This window comes from Cetorhinus maximus, chromosome 2 (assembly GCF_964194155.1).
Source record: "Cetorhinus maximus chromosome 2, sCetMax3.hap1.1, whole genome shotgun sequence".
Lineage (NCBI taxonomy): Eukaryota > Metazoa > Chordata > Chondrichthyes > Lamniformes > Cetorhinidae > Cetorhinus > Cetorhinus maximus.
The window spans coordinates 176,670,058-176,686,949 of NC_135880.1; the positions used below are offsets into that span (position 1 = coordinate 176,670,058).

Genomic DNA, 16,892 nt, shown 5'->3' on the forward strand with positions numbered 1-16,892 from the left:
GTAATTCCTGAGGTCCCACACCATTTAGAAGCATCAAATGATATTAAAAGAAGTGGCTGCAATGCTTTCTTAAAAAAAACCCACTGTACATAAGGGATAATTGCATGGAAGATTATTGCCAATCTTGGAATTCAGCTGTCACTAACATTATTTCCATCCCATGTGTGCATTAATGCCAGCCATCCTCCCGCTTGCTCTGCAGCAGTTTAGGGAGAAATAGTGCAGATGTATTTCACTACAGGTTTTTTTTTCTTTCTTTCTCCATGTGTCTACTCATTTTGCCTTTTCCATTTGAAAGAGACAAAAGTGATTTGCCAAATCAAGATGTATTAGAAATTTTCCAAAGTTACCTCAAGTGAGTTGGAGGTGACCTGCTTGACCTGTCTGTTTTCTTTTGCCCTTGTTGCTGGGGTGTGAGGGTGGGGGTGGGGTGTGGGGTGTGAGGGTGGGGGTGCTGCTGCGGTTGGAAGCAATTAAAAGAAATTGCATTTAGTAGTAAATGAGGATTCCATGTGAGATATATTTTCAGTCATTCCGCTTGTTGCTCATTGGTAACTAGCAGCAGATCTTCTGTGTGCTTTTGTTTTAAAAAAGAAAAGCATGGGATTAAGCATTCATGGTGGTATTGGAATGTGACTGATAACCTGGCTCTACATGACATGTGAACATGTCCAAAGTTCAAAGCAATTTTTCCTCCATGAAGGGAAAAGTTAAGAGAACCAAATGCATTTGAATGTGACGTGTGTTTATTCAGAGGTCATGTGAAGACTGTGTTTATCCCTTGACTAAATAGCTCATTCTGTCAGTTTGTAGGGTTGTGTCATCTGATTGGTTTTTGTACTTTAATAATCCATTATTTGAAGGAACTATTTTATTATTTGAATGAGTCATGCGGACTCGAAACATCAACTGTGCTCCTCTCCACCGATGCTGCCAGACCTGCTGAGTTTTTCCAGGTATTTTTGTTTTTGTTTTTGTTTTGGATTTCCAGCATCCACAGTTCTTTGCTTTTATATTTGAAGGAACTAATTGAATTAGGGATGTTTGTGTGGTTTCAACACTCCATTGAGAAGACAATGTACACCAATCCCAACTCTTTGTGGTGCCAATGATGCATCCCCAAATGTGCTCCTCACTTTGTATTCTTTCATGGGTTGTGAGCGTCGCTGGCAAGGCCAGCATTTGTTTCCCATCTCTAATTGCCCTTGAACTGAGTGGCTTGCTAGGCCATTTCAAAGGGCTGTTAAGAATCAACCACATTGCTGTGGGCCTGAAGTCACATGTAGACCAGACCAGGTAAGGATGGCAGATTTCCTTCCCTAAAGGACACAAGGGAACTGGCTGGGTTTTTACAACAATCGATGATAATTTCATGGTCACTATTACTGAGATGAGCTTTATATTCCAGATTTTGTTAGCTGAATTTAAATTCCACCAGCTGCCGGGTTGGATTTGAACCCATATCCCAGGTTCTTTCCCTTACATAAGCATCGAAAGTGATGTGCTTTGAGATTGTGGTTTCTGCTTTCCATTCAAGTGAGCTTGAACATTCTTTCCCCGTAGAGGGCACTCCAGTCAGTGAGTCCATCACAAGTCTGTCAGCTGAAACTTGTCGCCAGGTGGGAAACAATGGGTGTGAAGCTTCATCTTGCTACTTTGTAACACAGCACGTTTAAGTCAACAACACAGCATAGACTGTCAGTCAGCCAAATCCTGCCTGGGATACTTCTTTTAATGTGGCAAAGCAATTGGTCTCGTAGAAAGTAGAGTGCACAGACTAGGCATTGAATGGGAGTGGGGTCTTCAGAATGAGAAGGTTAAGCAGAGCAGATCAGGAGAGACATAAATAGGAGTGGTAAATATGCTTTGACTTTTCTGTAGGTATTAAAGGAGAATCTGAAGGCCTTTTCCCTGGTATAAAAGATTGCTTAGGCTGTGAGTTCCCTTTTTATCAGCAGGTTTGATAATGATGTTGGGATTGGGACTAAGAGCTTTGGGCTGAGGGAGAGGTAGTCTTGAGAGCAGAGAAACTAAGAGGGCACCTTGTGTTAATAGTATGTTGATTGTATTATCAAGCTTAATGATACAGGAGTGAAGGGCATTAATTGATTAAGTAATTGGATCACATATAAAGAAAGACTGCTGGAACACTGGGTGAGTTGGTAGATAGGAGGCAGACGTATGGAATGCTGCATTTTGTAAATAAATCAACTATTAAGAAAAGGATCTGTGTCTATTTTCATAGTTCACCATGTGGCTTGCGATCCAATTCTCACCTTATACTTGCTTCCCCCTGGAAAGCATCACTTGTGTCTTTCGGAAAGGAAAGAATTAAAATAATGCCATTGGCATTCTCTTGCTCTTTCCAATGGCTGGTTTGGAATGAATGCAATGAATTTTTCTTCATTAGTTCACTGTAAAGCAATAACCTGAAGAAAACTGCCAGGCCACAATGGGCAGTTTTCTTTCAACTCCGGCTCGAATTGTGCAACAGCCATAGAACATTGCGGTATAAACTGGTGATTGAAGGGAAATGATGCTGAAGATGGGCACATTGGGAGGAAAGGTCGATGAACTCCCAAATTCCAAGCAAGACTGACAATGACAGGGCCCTTGGTCAGCCTGAGTGGAGGAAGATTTGCTCAGTTTAAGTCATTTAGTGTTTCAAGATGAGGTTTGGTTCAGCACATTATTATTCTTTAGTATTTCAGAACACAGTGGGAATTATTTCCAGGTTTCACATATTTGCAGACCAGTTGTGTATGTCTGACTATAATAAAAGCTGAGTTTTGCATTTTTTAAAGTTTTTTTTTGTTCATTGTTATAACAGACATCCATTTTTTTCATTCATTCACTGGAAGGAATTGTCACTGGCTAGGCCAGCATTTGTTGCCCATCCCTAATTTCCCTTGAGAAGGTGGTGGTGAGCCGATGCCTGGAGCCACTGATGTTCATGTGGATTATAGTTTTCGCAGCAGCTTTGATACAACTGATTGGCTTGCTAGGCCATTTCAGAGGACGGTTGAGACTCAGCCACATGACTGTGGGTCTGGAGTCACATGTAGGCCAGGCCAGGTAAGGACAGCAGATTTCCTTCCCTAAAGGGCATTAGTGAACCAGATTGGTTTTTACATAAATCTGGTAGTTTCAGGGTCACTGTTGCTAATAGATTTTTAATTCTAGATTTATTTAATTAGCTGATTTATTTAATTAATTAAATTCTCCAACTACCATAGTGGGGTTTGAACTCGTGACTCCAGATTATTAGTCCAGGGCTCTGCATCACTAATCCAGTAACATACTCACTACGCTGTCATACCCATATCAGAGAAAAGTGATTTCACCATTGGGTTTAGTGATCAAATATTTTAAGTGTTTGGAATTCTTAAACCACATTCCTGAGAGGAGATTGACTGAATATAAACCACTCAAACGCTTTCCTGACCCCACCCTTCCCCCACCGACCCACACCATTCCCTGCCCTCTGAACCGGCTTCAGGGAGGTCTGGATCAAAGGACTTTGTCTTTGGATGGTCTCTAGGGTACCTTTCAAGAATATCCAGTGAATCGGAGCCCAACATCAAGGCACATGGGATTCGCACATACCAGCAGCTCTTGCTGATTTTTCCCTCTTTCTTAATTCCTTGTGTCTTTAAGGGACACTGCTAAGGACTTGCCTTGATGGGTGACGAGTAGTCCATTGCAATAATTGCTCTCAGGGTAATGGTTGCAGAAATAATGTGCTCCTCTTTCATTGGGCCATTGATCCCAGAGCTGTTTTCGATTACAAGATAAAGATAGTCATGTGACTGCTGCATTGCTTATTGTGCATCACGTTCCAGTATCTCAGCAGTTTGCCTTTGATTGGCAGTGGTTTGGAGTGAATTGTCATCCTATTTAGCTCAATGGTACTCGCTTTGAGAGCAGCCTTTGTTTCCACTTTACTCCAGAATTACTCCAGCATCACATCATCTGTTGGAAAGTCTTAATTGATATGTTAGATATTTTAACTGTATTGGGAAGGCTGGCACCATTGTCTTCAGCGCCCATGCATTTAGCTGCCTGGGGCCTAAGCTATAAAATTCCCTCCCTCTCTCTCCTCCTAAACCCACCTATTTGACCAAGTTTTTGGTTAACCGTCCTAAAATCTCCTTTTGTGCCTCTGTGTTCAAAATGTTTTTACAGATGATGCGCGTACTTAAGTGCCTTGGGATGTTTTGCCAACGTCAGAGGCATTATAATATCAACAATTTCCATTTATGTGCTACTGAATTGACTGTGAGCCCAAAGGAATCGGAGATAGCGGGATACAACTGGAAAGTTGAATTGAGGTTGCAGATCAGCCATGTGCTTATCGAATAGTGAAGCAGGCTCGAAGGGCTGAATGGCCTCCCCTGCCCTTATTTCTTTTATGAACGGAAGTTTTTTAAATGGAGAAAGGGTCATAACTGCTGGAAGGTGCATGCTATCAAGTTTGAATAATTAAAGTCATTTGCGATGACTCAATTGGTTACACCCTTAGCTGGAGATAGAAAATGCCATAGTATTATCACACAATTACAGAATTGTTACAGAGCAGAGGGAGGCCATTTGGCCCATCGTATCTGCACTGGCTCTCCAAATGAGCATCATGACTTAGTGCTGTTCTCCTGCCTTCTCCCTGTACCCTGCACTTTGTTTATATTCAAGTAATTATCTAATGCCCTCTTGAACTCTTTGCCTGAACCTGCCTCCACCACACTTCCCAGGTAGTGCAGTCCAGACCCGAACCACTTGCTGTGTGAAAAAGTTTTCTCATGTCACATTTGCTTCTTTTGCAAATCACTTTAAATCTCTGCCCCCTCGTTCTCATTCTCAATCCTTTTATGAGCGGGAACAGCTTCTCCCTATCTACTCCATCCAGCCCCCTCATGATTTTGAACACCTTGATCAAATCTCCTCTTAGCCTCCTCCACTCCAAGGAGAACAGTCCCAACCTCTCCAATCTATTGTCAAAGCTGAAGTTTCTCATCCCTGGAACCATTCTTGTAAACCTCTTCTGCACTCTGTTCACATCCTTCCTATGTTATGGCACCCAGAACTGTACACAATACTCCAGCTGAGGTCTAACTAGTGTCCTATATAAGCTCAGCATAACCTCTCCGCTCTTGTGCTCTCTGCCCCTATTAATAAAGAAAAATAGAGATAAGTCAAATATTTAGCCCTCAACCACTGCCTAAAAACAGATGATTGTGATTTCTGCACAATGTGGTAATAACCCAGATTGACTAACATGTTATCCTACATTACGCTTCATTGTTTGTAAATCACAATCAAACACCCTGAGGTCATGAAAGGTGCTGTATATAAATGCAACTGCTTCCTTGAATAGCTGACCCTTTTGTTTTTGTTATTTCTTCATGGGATGTGGGCGTTGCTGGTTAGTAAAGCATTCCTTTTCAGAGGGCATTTAAGAGTCATCCACATTGTTGTGGGTCTGGAGTCATATGTAGGCCTGACCAGGACAGCAGATTTCCTTCGCTAAAGGACATTAGTGAACTAGATGGGTTTTTACAACAATCGATTCAAGGTCATCATGAGACTTTTAATTCCAGTTTTTCTTTATTGAATTAAGATTCCACCATCTGCCATGGTGGGATCCCAACCCAGGTCCCCAGAACATTACCCTGGATCACTAGCCCAGCAATAGTGCAACTACCATTGCCTCCCCTTACAGACAATAAAGGCCTGAGTTAGATTATGTTCTTTGTGTTGAGTTAATTGACCTCACTTGGGCCTGTAATGGATCAATTGGGCTTCAGAAACCCTGAATTAGAGTTCTTTTTTTATTCATTCATGGGATGTGGGCATTTATGGCCCATCCCTAATTTCCCCTGAGAAGTTGGTGTGGTGAACTGCTACAGTCTAGCAGGTTGATACAACTGAATGGCTTGCTAGGCCATTTCAGAGGGTAAGGAGTCACACATGGGCCAGAACTTCACTAAAGGACATTAATGAAACAGATGGGTTAGAACAGATGGATTGAATTCAAACTCCACTGTCTGCCATGGTGGGGTTTGAACCTGGGTCCCCAGAGCATTACCCTGGTCTCAGGATTACTGGTCCAGTGACAATACCACTAGGCCACCTCCTCCCCTTAAACAGCATCTAGGCTGCTCTCACTATGAGTAAGTTTGTTATGAGCACGACCGTTGGCTGAAGGTAAGTTCAGGATTGGGATTGTCTGTGATGCTGTACACTTTTGAATCATTTGCAAAGACTTGGGGCAGGATGGCAGGGGCGGGTGGGGTGATCGGGAAGCCGAATGCCACCCACGATTGGTGCTGCCCACGATTGGCACCGCACCACGATTTCACACGGGTGAGCCAATTGAGGCCCGCCCTGCTTGGATTGCGAGCGGCAGCGCTGAGTGCTACCTGTGCGGGCGGGGGGAGGAGGGAGAGCCAGGGTTGGCGCACGGAGCTGCCTCAGGGAGACTGAAGCGCTGTGTAAAAAAAAAAATGAAGAGAATAAAAATATAATAAAAGACGTCCCCCCATGTGACTCTGTCACATGAGCAGGGACATGTTTTGAATTCAAAAATAAAATTTTTATTTAATGTTTATTTGTTTCAGGAAACCTCATCCCGCTCGTGGATGAGGTTTCCTCAAGAAAAATGTAAAGGCCGCTTGGCCTTTTCACCTGCCCGCCAACCGTAAGGTTGGACGGGCAGCGTAAATTTAAATTTAATTAGATCGTTAATGGCCTTAATAGGTCTTTTAATTATCGGTGGGCGTGCCTGCCGAACGAAATATCGCGGGACTGCGCGATGACGTTGGGACGCACGCCTGCACGCCCAGCGTAATATTCTGCCCTTGATGTCTGGCATTGCACATGAAGACTTAGTTGAGGATCGAAGCAATGAATGAATGAATGCATTCAGGAGATGAAAATGAGAGTGTAAAGAAACAGCTGCAAATGAAGGGAGTAGGGGCGTGAGGAGCCTGGGAGTAACAGTGCTGAAAAAAATTTCTTCCATCATTAATGTCAGACCAAAATATATAAGCACTTGCGATGGTGAGTTAGTGGGGGGAAGTGTGGTCACTGGACTAGTAACCCAGAGACCCAGCATAATACTCTAGGGACCCCGGGTTTGAATCCCACCATGGCAGATGGTGGAATTCAAAAAATATCTGGAATGTAAAGTCTAATGATGACACTGGAACCATTGTTGATTATTGTAAAATTCCATCTGGTTCACTAATGTCGTTTAGGGAAGGAAATGTGCCATCTTTGCCTGGTCTGGCCTACATGTGACTCCAGACCCACAGCAGTGTGGCTGGCTCTTAAAAATGCCCTGTGAAATGGCACCACCACCTTTTTGAGGGCAATTAGGGATGCAGACATCCCATGAACAAATTCAGCCCCTCGAGCCTCTTGTGACATTCCGTTAGGTCATGGGTGTTCCGCATCTTAACTCCATCTACCTGCCTTGGTTCTGTAACCCTTAATGCGCTTCAACTAACAAAAATCTTGGTTTTGATATTTTTTTCAGTTGATTTTCGGGTGAAGAGAATTCTGGCAAATCAAACTGCTCAACTTTAATTGGACACTGCGAGCTTGTGCTGAAAATGACCCTAGTACTGCCACACTGCTGAAGGCAAAAAACAGAATGGAGATTGAACACTTCCCCATGGGGGCTAAGGATTAGTGGGGGTGGCAGAATGAGTATACAGTGATACATTGAGGGGCAAGGTATCCAGGTAACTCACTATTGTGCACCTTCTAAAAGCCTGATGGAGAAAAGTATTGATACTTAGAACAGGCTGCTTGGCTTATCTGTGTCAGATTTGTGCCTGATGGTGGAAGACTTGGTGAGAGAGAGAGAGAGAGAATAAAAACATTTTGGGCAGGGGACAGAAGCAAAAGATGTATGTTATAGCCGTATGAACTTTTGGTTTTCATTTGATATTAATTGATCTAAGGAAGTCCTGTTTAACAGGCCAAAGTTCAAAAGTAATTGGGAGGTTTATACCAGGGAGAAATCAATTGTATATATGACTGCCAAATGTGAAGCTTAATTATTAATCGCAAAGGGCAGGAGCCTTTCGAAACACGAGAACAGGTATTTTAGTACTGGAAGCTCTGCAGGTGATTAAGCCACTGCCATACAAAACTCGTGACTAGATTTCTTTTTCCAAGTGAAGAGAAGTAAGTAACTCCAGTCCGATGGAAGTATTTCAGTTGAAAACTGTCTTTTTGTTGAGTGTATTTCTTTTGGAAGAAGAATGATTAGCATTGAATGACACACACAACTCTCCTTTCCAAAGCACCTTTTACACCCTCAAAACGCCCCAAAGCCTTTTTCCATCCAGTGAAGTGTTTTTGGGGAGCAGTCACTGTTGTAACCACACTGCCTTTCCTGCCATTCGCAACATGGCCGCCTGCGTATGTGCGCTGGTCCTTGCAGGCACCACTCAGCCCAAATAGTTACCCACTTCCTATTTTAAAAGCAACTCTGTTTCCACCTCCTGTGCACCCCTCCCCCTCCCCCTGCAAGAAAGATTCTCTTAAAATCTCCTTGATGTTGCAATGTTGCAATTCACGCTCTCTAGTTTGGGATCATGAGAATAATAGTACCCAATTTTACCAGAGCAGAGTGTCCCGTAGTTTTGAGCACATTTGGGAGAAAATCTAATATTCTCTTTTTTTTGGTCATTTCTCATTAATTCTCATTCATTTCTCATTCACTATAATTATCTTCTGGGCTCTACAAGGCCTTAGCACCCTTTAATGATTTGTATTGATTTCATACTAGCTTCTTACGTTTGTGTGCTCTGCAACTGTTTTGTAAAGCTTAGGATTCCACATCAGCTTATCAAGCTGTTTTCGCACTTTATTGTTTGATTCTATACGAACTCAAAAAACTCTGTGCTCCTCTTAGGAATCCCATTCATTTTGTTGGAGGCCGCTTTCGTGGTAAATTAGAAATATTCGACCTCAGCGGTCAGAGCGGTGGCTGTGAAACTACGGGGTGCTCAAAACTCTTGAACTGCGCGTGTTGGCAGCAAACACAGCTTTGGAATTAAGGGAAATGCAGCAGCCAGTTTGTGCACAGCAAAGCCCCACAAACAGCTACTCCTATTATAGGAGCTGTATAAATAGAATAAAATGTCCTGAGGTGCTTCACTGGAGCACTATAAAACACAATTTGCCACTGGCCCACATCAGGCGATATTAGGGCAGATGGTCAAAAGCTTTGTCGAAGAGGCAGGTTTTTAAGGAGCGTTTTAAAGGAGGAGAGAGAGGCGGAGAGAGGTATAAGGAGGGAATTCCAGAACTTGCTGGGAGTCCGGGTGGACCTGCGGGAGAGAGTCAGGAGCTGAGGAACGCCTATAAATACAGACCGGGGATTTGAGTGAGGCCTACCTTGCTGGGAGTCGGAGCCGAGCGGACCTGTGGGAGATAGTTGGGAGATGAGGAACGCCTATAAATACAGACCGGGGATTCGAGTGAGGCCTACCTTGCTGGGAGTCGGACCTGCGGGAGATAGTTGGGAGATGAGGAACGCACTCTTTCAGTTGCTGTGAGGCTGCAGTCTGGAGGCAAAAAAAGGAGAAAGAAAGCAACTGTGGCATCACAGGAAGCTAGTAAGTTGAGTGGCCGGTCAGTGCTCAGTCTAAGGGACAGTGGGTGAGAAACCAGCTTAGGACAGGTGAGTTCAGGTAGATGTATAAATAAAACGAACTAAAACTTCAAAATAATAAACCAAAATTTGAAAACTTGAAAATTAAAAATAAAACAATAAAGATAAAATAGCAATAAAAATAAAGTAATTTAAACAAACATCTAAAACACGCACCTTGTAGTTAAGCGTTTTCGTTTTCAGTGGTACTAGCATTCAATAAACACAGTAAATTGTAGCGTATACAGGAAGAGTGTAATTAAAGTAAATTAACTAAATAACATAATTTCGAATGGCGGGACAGGTATTATGTTGCAGCTGGGATTTGTGGGAGTTTTTGGGTGCCAAGGTGATCTGCAGGCAGTGTAAGCAGCTTGAGGAATTCCGGATCAGGACTATTGATCTGGAAGCCAAAATGCAGACACTGCACAACATAATGAAGGGGGTGAAATACCTGGATACTTTGTTCCAGAAGACAGTCACACCTCTTAAAAGAGGGTCATCTGTTTTTGGTCAGCAGTGAGGGACAGGAGGATGTGACTGTCAGTGACGCAGGTAATGGGATTGAGCAGGCAGCAGGGGAGGAGCCTCAGGCTTTGCAATTGTCAAACAGGTTTGAGTTGCTCACAACCTGTGTGAATCAAAACGAGGTCTGCAAGGTGGATGAGCGGGCTGGCCATGGCACTGTGGTGTGGGAAGCCGTTCAAGCGGGGGCGGAGGGGTCAACAGGGAATGTAGTGGTAGTAGGGGATAGTATAGTGAGGGGGATTGACACTGTTCTCTGCAGCAAAGAGCAAGAGTCCAGTTGGCTGCTGCCTGCCCAGTGCCAGGGTTTGGGATATCTCAGGGCTGGAGAGGAACTTGCAGTGGGAGGGGGAGGATCCAGTTGTCGTGGTCCATGTAGGTACCAATGACATAGGTAGAACTAAGAAAGAGGTTCTGCAAAGTCAGTATGAGGAGCTAGGTACCAAATGAAGAAGCAGAGCCTCAAAGGTAACAATCTCTGGATTATTACCTGGGCCGTGTGCAAATTGGCATAGGGCAAAAGATTAGAGAGACAAATGCGTGGCTCAAAGACTGGTGTGGGAGAAGTGAGTTCGGGTTTGTGGGGCACTGGCACCAGTATTGGGGAACATGGGGGCTGTACTGTTAGGACTGTTTACACCTAGACCGTGCTGGGATGAGTGTCCTCTCAAATCGCATAACTAGGGTAAACAAGAGGGGTTGAGGGATCAAGCTTGGGTAGAGGTAGCAATTCAAGGTGTAGAGTTAAGACAGGCGAGTAAAATAGTAATATGAGAAATGAGGGTCAGAGAATGACAGGAAGGGACAGAGAAAAAAACCTAATAATAAATCAACAGTCAAGACTACAAAGGTAACAAAAAGACAAAGCTGAAGGCTCTCTATCTGAATGCACGTAGTATTACTAGCAAAGCAAATGAATTGATGGCCCACGTTGAAGTAAATAAATATGATCTGATAGCGATTACGGAGATGTGGCTGCAGGACGACAAAGATTGGGCCCTTAATATTGAGGGGTACATGACATTCAGAAAGAATAGGAAGCTAGGTAAAGGTGGAAGGGTAGCACTGTTAATCAAGGAGGGCATTGGTGCAATAGTTAGAGATGACCTTGGTTCAGGAGATCAGGATGTAGAATTGGTTTGGGTGGAGATTAGGAATAGTAGGGGAAAAAAGTCATTAGTGGGAGTGGTCTACAGGCCTCCTAACAGTTTCCACAATGTAGGACGAAGTAATCAAGAGAAAATATTGTGTGCTTGGGATAAAGGGATGGCAATAATCATGGGTGATTTTAATCTGCACAAATTTGAAAAATCAGATTGGCAGTAGTAGCCATGAGGAATTCTTAGAATGCTTTCGAGATAGTTTCTTAGAGCAGCATGTTCTGGAACCAACCAGAGAGCGCATTATATTATAATTGGTATTGTGTAACGTGAGAGGATTAATTAATGACCTCAGAGTAAAGGCACCGCTAGGTAGCAGCGACGACAATATGATTGAATTTTACATCCAGTTTGAAAGGGAGATGAGTGGGCTTAAAACTAATAGCTTAAACTTAAATAAAGACAACTGTGTGGGGATGAAAGCTAAGCTAGCTGAAGTGAACTGGGAAACTAAGCTAGAGGATAGATCAATAGAGAAGCCGTGGCAGACTTTAAGGGGATATTTCAGAGTATTCAGAATAAGTACATTCCTACTATAAAGAAAAATTCTAAGGGGAGGACCCATCATCCGTGGTTAACCAAAGTTAAGGAAAGCATTAAACTTAAGGAAAAAGCTTACAACTCCGCAAAGATGAGTGGCAGGACAGCTGATTGGACAGAATATAAAGAACGGCAGAGAATGACTAATCAGGAGAAAGAAATTAGAGTATGAGAGGAAGCTAGCTAGAAATGTAAAAATGGATAGACAGAGTTTCTACAGGTATTTAAAGAGGAGAAGAGTAAGTAAAGTGAGAGTTGGTCCTCTATAGAGTGACAGTGGAGAGTTAATAGTAGATAATAAGGAAATGGCAGAAGAAATGAACAAATATTTTGCTTCTGCATTCGGTTTAGAGGATACAAAAAACATTCCAGTAATAGTTGCAAATCAGGAACTGAAAGAGAAAAAGGAACTTGGTGAAATTGAAATCTCTAGGGAAATGGTACTGAGCAAACTGATGAAACTGTGGGCTGGCAAGTCTCCGGGTCCCAATGGACTACATTTTAGGGTCTTGAAAGAGGTGGCTAATGAGGTAGTCGATGCACGGTGTTAATTTTCCAAAATTTGCTAAATTCTGGAAAAGTTCCATCAGATTGGAAAGTAGCAAATATAACCCCTCTATTCAAGAAGGGAGAGGGGCAGAAAACAGGAAACTATAGTCCAGTTAGCTTGATGTCTGTCGTGGGGAAGTTATTAGAATCGATCATTAAGGAGGTTATAGCTGGGCACTTCGAAGATCAAGGCAATTGGGAAGAGTCAGCATGATTTTGTGAAAGGAAAATCATGTTTAACCAATTTATTGGAGTTTTTTTGAAGGAGTAACATACACAGTGGATAAAGGGAAGACGTACGGTACTTGGATTTCCAGAAGGCGTTTGATAAGGTGCCACATCAAAGATTATTATGGAAAATAAAAGTGCACATTGTAGGGGGTAACATATTAGCATGGATAGAAGATAGCTGGCTGGCAGAAAGCAGAGTGTGTGCATAAATGGGTCTATTTCTGACTGGCAGGATGTGATGAGTGGAGTCTCTCAGGGGTCTCAACTTTTTGTGATTTACATCAATGACTTAGATGTGGGGAGTGAAGACATGTATCTAAATGTGCAGATGACACAAAGATAGGTAGGAAAGTATGTTGTGAAGAGGACATGAGGAGGTTGCAGATGGATATAGTTAGATTGAGTGAGTGGGCAAAGATCTGGCAAATGGAGTTTAATGTGGTAAAATGTGAAGTTGTTCACTTTGGCAGGAAGAACAAAAAAGCAGAGTATTACTTAAATGGAGAACGGCTGCATAATTCTGAGGTGCAGAGGGATCTAGGTGTTCTAGTACATGAGTCACAAAAAGTTAGTATGGAGGTACAGCAAGTAATTAAGGCTAATGGAATGCTATCCTTTATTATGAGAGGGATTGAACATAGAAGTAAGGATATTATGCTTCAATTATACAGGGCATTGGTGAGAGCGCACCTCGAAGACTGTGCAGTTTTGGTCTCCTTATTTAAGGAAGGATGTAAATGCGTTGGGGCACAGTTCAAAGGAGGTTCACTAGATTGATACCTGGACTGAGTGGGTTGTCTTATGAGGAAAGGTTGGACAGACTGGGCTTGTTTCCACTGGAATTCAGAAGAGTGAGGAGTGGTTTGATTAAAGTATTCAAGATCCTGAATGGCCTTGACAATGTCGAAAGGATGTTTCCTCTTGTGGGTGAGTCCAGAACTAGGGAGACACTGTTTTAAACTTAGGGGTCGCCCTTTTAGGACAAAGATGAGAAATTTTTTTCTGAGGGTTGTGCGACTTTGGAACTCTGCCTCAGAAGGTGGTGGAGGCGAGTTCATTGAATATTTTTAAGGCAGAGGTAGATAAGATTCTTCTTAGTCAAGGGAATCAAAGGTTATCGGGGAGTGATGGGAATGTGGAAATTGACACATAAGACGATCAGCCATGATCTTATTGAATGGCGGAGCAGGCTCGAGGGGCCAAATGGTCTACTCCTGTTCCTATTTCTTATGTTCATATGTTCTTAGTGCCCAGGCCGCTGAAGGCATGGCCACCAATGGTGGAGCAATTAAAATTGGGAATGCTCAAGAGGCAAATATCTTGGAGGGTTGTGAGGATGGAGGTGATTAGAGATAGGGAGGGGCGAGGCCACGGAGGGACTTGAAAACTAGGATGAGAATTTTAAAATGGAAATTGCTTGACTGGGGACAGTGTTGCTTAGCGAGAGCAGGGATGATGGGTGAAGAGGATTTAGTGTGAGTAAGCAGTTGGGCATTGTGATGATAACTGGATAATCTGTTTTTGTGATGTTGATGGAGGCATAAATATTTACCAGGGCATGATACTAAGCCACAACAGAGGATATAATTGAGATTTAGACAATTGGAATGCAGGGTCAAAATCCTGGAACTTCCTAACAGCACTGTAGGTGTACTTAAACCACATGGACTGCAACGGTTCAAGAAGGCAGCTCACCCCCACCTTCTCAAGAACCAATTAGGGATGGGCAATAAATGCTGGCCCGGCCAGTGATGCCCACATCCCATGAATGAATTAAAAAAAGGTTCGAAAGGCAGAAATGGGAAGAACAGTTGTGGAGTTAGCATTTCACTATCTTCCCGCCACAGGCAGTGACATCAAACATTGATTACAATGACTAAATTAGCACTAAAAATACAAGATGTATTTCTGTTGCCGGTATGATATGAGATCATTATGATTAACTAACATTGTGTTAATTAGTAATGCATCATCTATGTTTGATTGTGAGTTTGATTGTAATATGCAGCAATTTTAGAACATCCTTAAACTTTTCTTTATTCATCCACAGGATGTGGGCTTCGCTGGCTGGGCTAGCATTTATTGCCCATCCCTAATTGTCCTTGAGAAGGTCGTGGTGAGCTGCTGCCTTGAACCGCTGCAGTCCATGTGGTGTAGGTACACCCACCGTGCTGTTAGGGAGGAAGTTCCAGGATTTTGACCCAGCGACAGTGAAGGAACAGTGATATATTTCCAAGTCAGGGTGGTGTGTGACTTGGAGGGGAACTTCCAGGTGATGGTGTTCCCATGTGTCTGCTGCCCTTGTCCTTCTAGATGGTAGAGGTTGTGGGTTTGGAAGGTGCTGTTGAAGGAGTCTTGGGGAGTTGCTGCAGTGCATCTTGTAGATGGTACACACTGTGGCTACTATGTTTTGGTGCAAGACATTTTATACTTGGGCATCAGGCAGCAGTAGTGGAGAAGTGATGAATAGCAAAAGTAGATTTTAAGCAGGCGTTTGAGCTGGGGAGGGTTGCAGCAAAGCAAAAGAATTTAGGGAGGCAATTTGTGTACAAATGTGATTCTGATGGGAGGGTCTGACTGTGAAGGAGCTAACAATGAGCAGTAGACTCATGTCAATTGGAAAGGAGTCTGCCAGAGATGATCTTATCGTGTCCACGGACAGTCTATACATGGCCCAACCAGAACTAGACACATATATGCGCCTTGTTGTTGAATTCGGCAAGATCTGCAACAGTGCAGGGCTCCTCTAGCGAGATGCCAGAGATGGGAATGGCAATTTGGAGAGACTCCATTAAAGAGCATGTGCTAAACTGTGTTACTGGGAGCCAGTGTAGTTTGAGCAGGATCAGGGTGACAGTTATAAGTGGGTTTTCGATTGGGCTAAAACTTAAGGCTGCGTACAATCAGGCTGAGCTTGTACCAGGCATTCAGGAATAAGTCGGGGGAGAAAGAGAATTGTTGCTGCAGCACCTTTCACAGCGTCAGGCTGTTGCAAAGAGTTTTACAGCCAATTAGGCACTTCTGAAGTGTAAAGTTGTTTATCCCTCTTTGATCTTTCTAGCTGTCTTTGGGATGGCTGTATCCCTTCTGAGATATTTGTTGTTATGCAGGAAATGTGGCAGCCAATCAACACACAGCGATCTCCCTCAAATGGTGATGTGATGAGGCAGGTAATTTGTTCTTGTGATATTCAGCGAGGGATGCATGTTGACCAAGGTACAGGGGAGAAGTTAGTTCTGTTGAAGAGTCATACGGACTCGAAACGTTAACTGTGTTCCTCTCCGCAGATGCTGTCAGACCTGCTGAGTTTTTCCAGGTGTTTTTATTTTTGTTACCGAGGAGAAGTCCCTTGCTCCTGAGGTAGGAGATGGAGTTGGGGAGGTGTTGGGAGAGAACTCCAGGCTTCAGGCCCAGGCAGTCAAAGGCAAGGCCACCTGTGGTGCAGCTATGGGGCCCGAATTGGAGGAGTGCTGAGATGTCTGAGGAGTCTCTGGCTGGAGGAGGTTCCGGAAATAGGGAAGGGCAAGGCCATGGAGCGTAGTGAATATAAAATCAAGGCGTTTCCAGACCGGGAGGCAGCAAAGTTTGGCAAGCAGAGAGCAAAGAGTGTTAACTGTTAGCCTGGAACAATGGTGGGTTGCTATGTGTCAATTGATACCCGCTTCTGACAGGGTGGAAATTCAGCACTTGGGGAATCAGAGGCATGTATTTCACAAAATTGTACCACTTGATGGTGAGAGATTTAATTCACAGCACCATACAATTTAGAATTTAATTAGAAGAGTATTAGAATTAATTAAAATAGTTCCTAGAGGTCTGGAAAAAAAAAACTATCCTGTGAGAATAATCTTGTACAATTGCTTGGTGTATTTATGTAGCCTTCATTGTCAGATAGAATACTGCCACATCAGCTGGTAGTCCAATGATTGGGTTCAGAGCTATGATTTTCCACCTCACCTTCCCACCCCACCCCACCCCACCCCACCCCTCAAACTACTGAGTTCCCCATCTGAGTTCTAAAAAACAAATTTAAGGTAAAATGTGCATGTACAAAGAGCGAGGAAAAATATGAAAGAGCATCATCAATTGTCCATACACAATGTACGAACAAGGAGCAGGAGTCGGTCATTCAGCCCCTCGAGCCTGCTCCGCCATTTAATAAGATCATGGCCGATCCGATAGTAAACTGAAATCTGCATCCCGCTTACCCCCGATAACCTATC

General features: G+C 43.3%; 1 protein-coding gene across 3 annotated transcripts in view; it reads left to right on the forward strand.

Moving 5' to 3' along the window:
* LOC144667674 (lysophosphatidic acid receptor 1) overlaps positions 1-16,892 on the forward strand; it is a 121,364-nt gene that overhangs the window by 22,519 nt on the left and 81,953 nt on the right. The gene's annotated exons all lie outside the window — the stretch shown is intronic.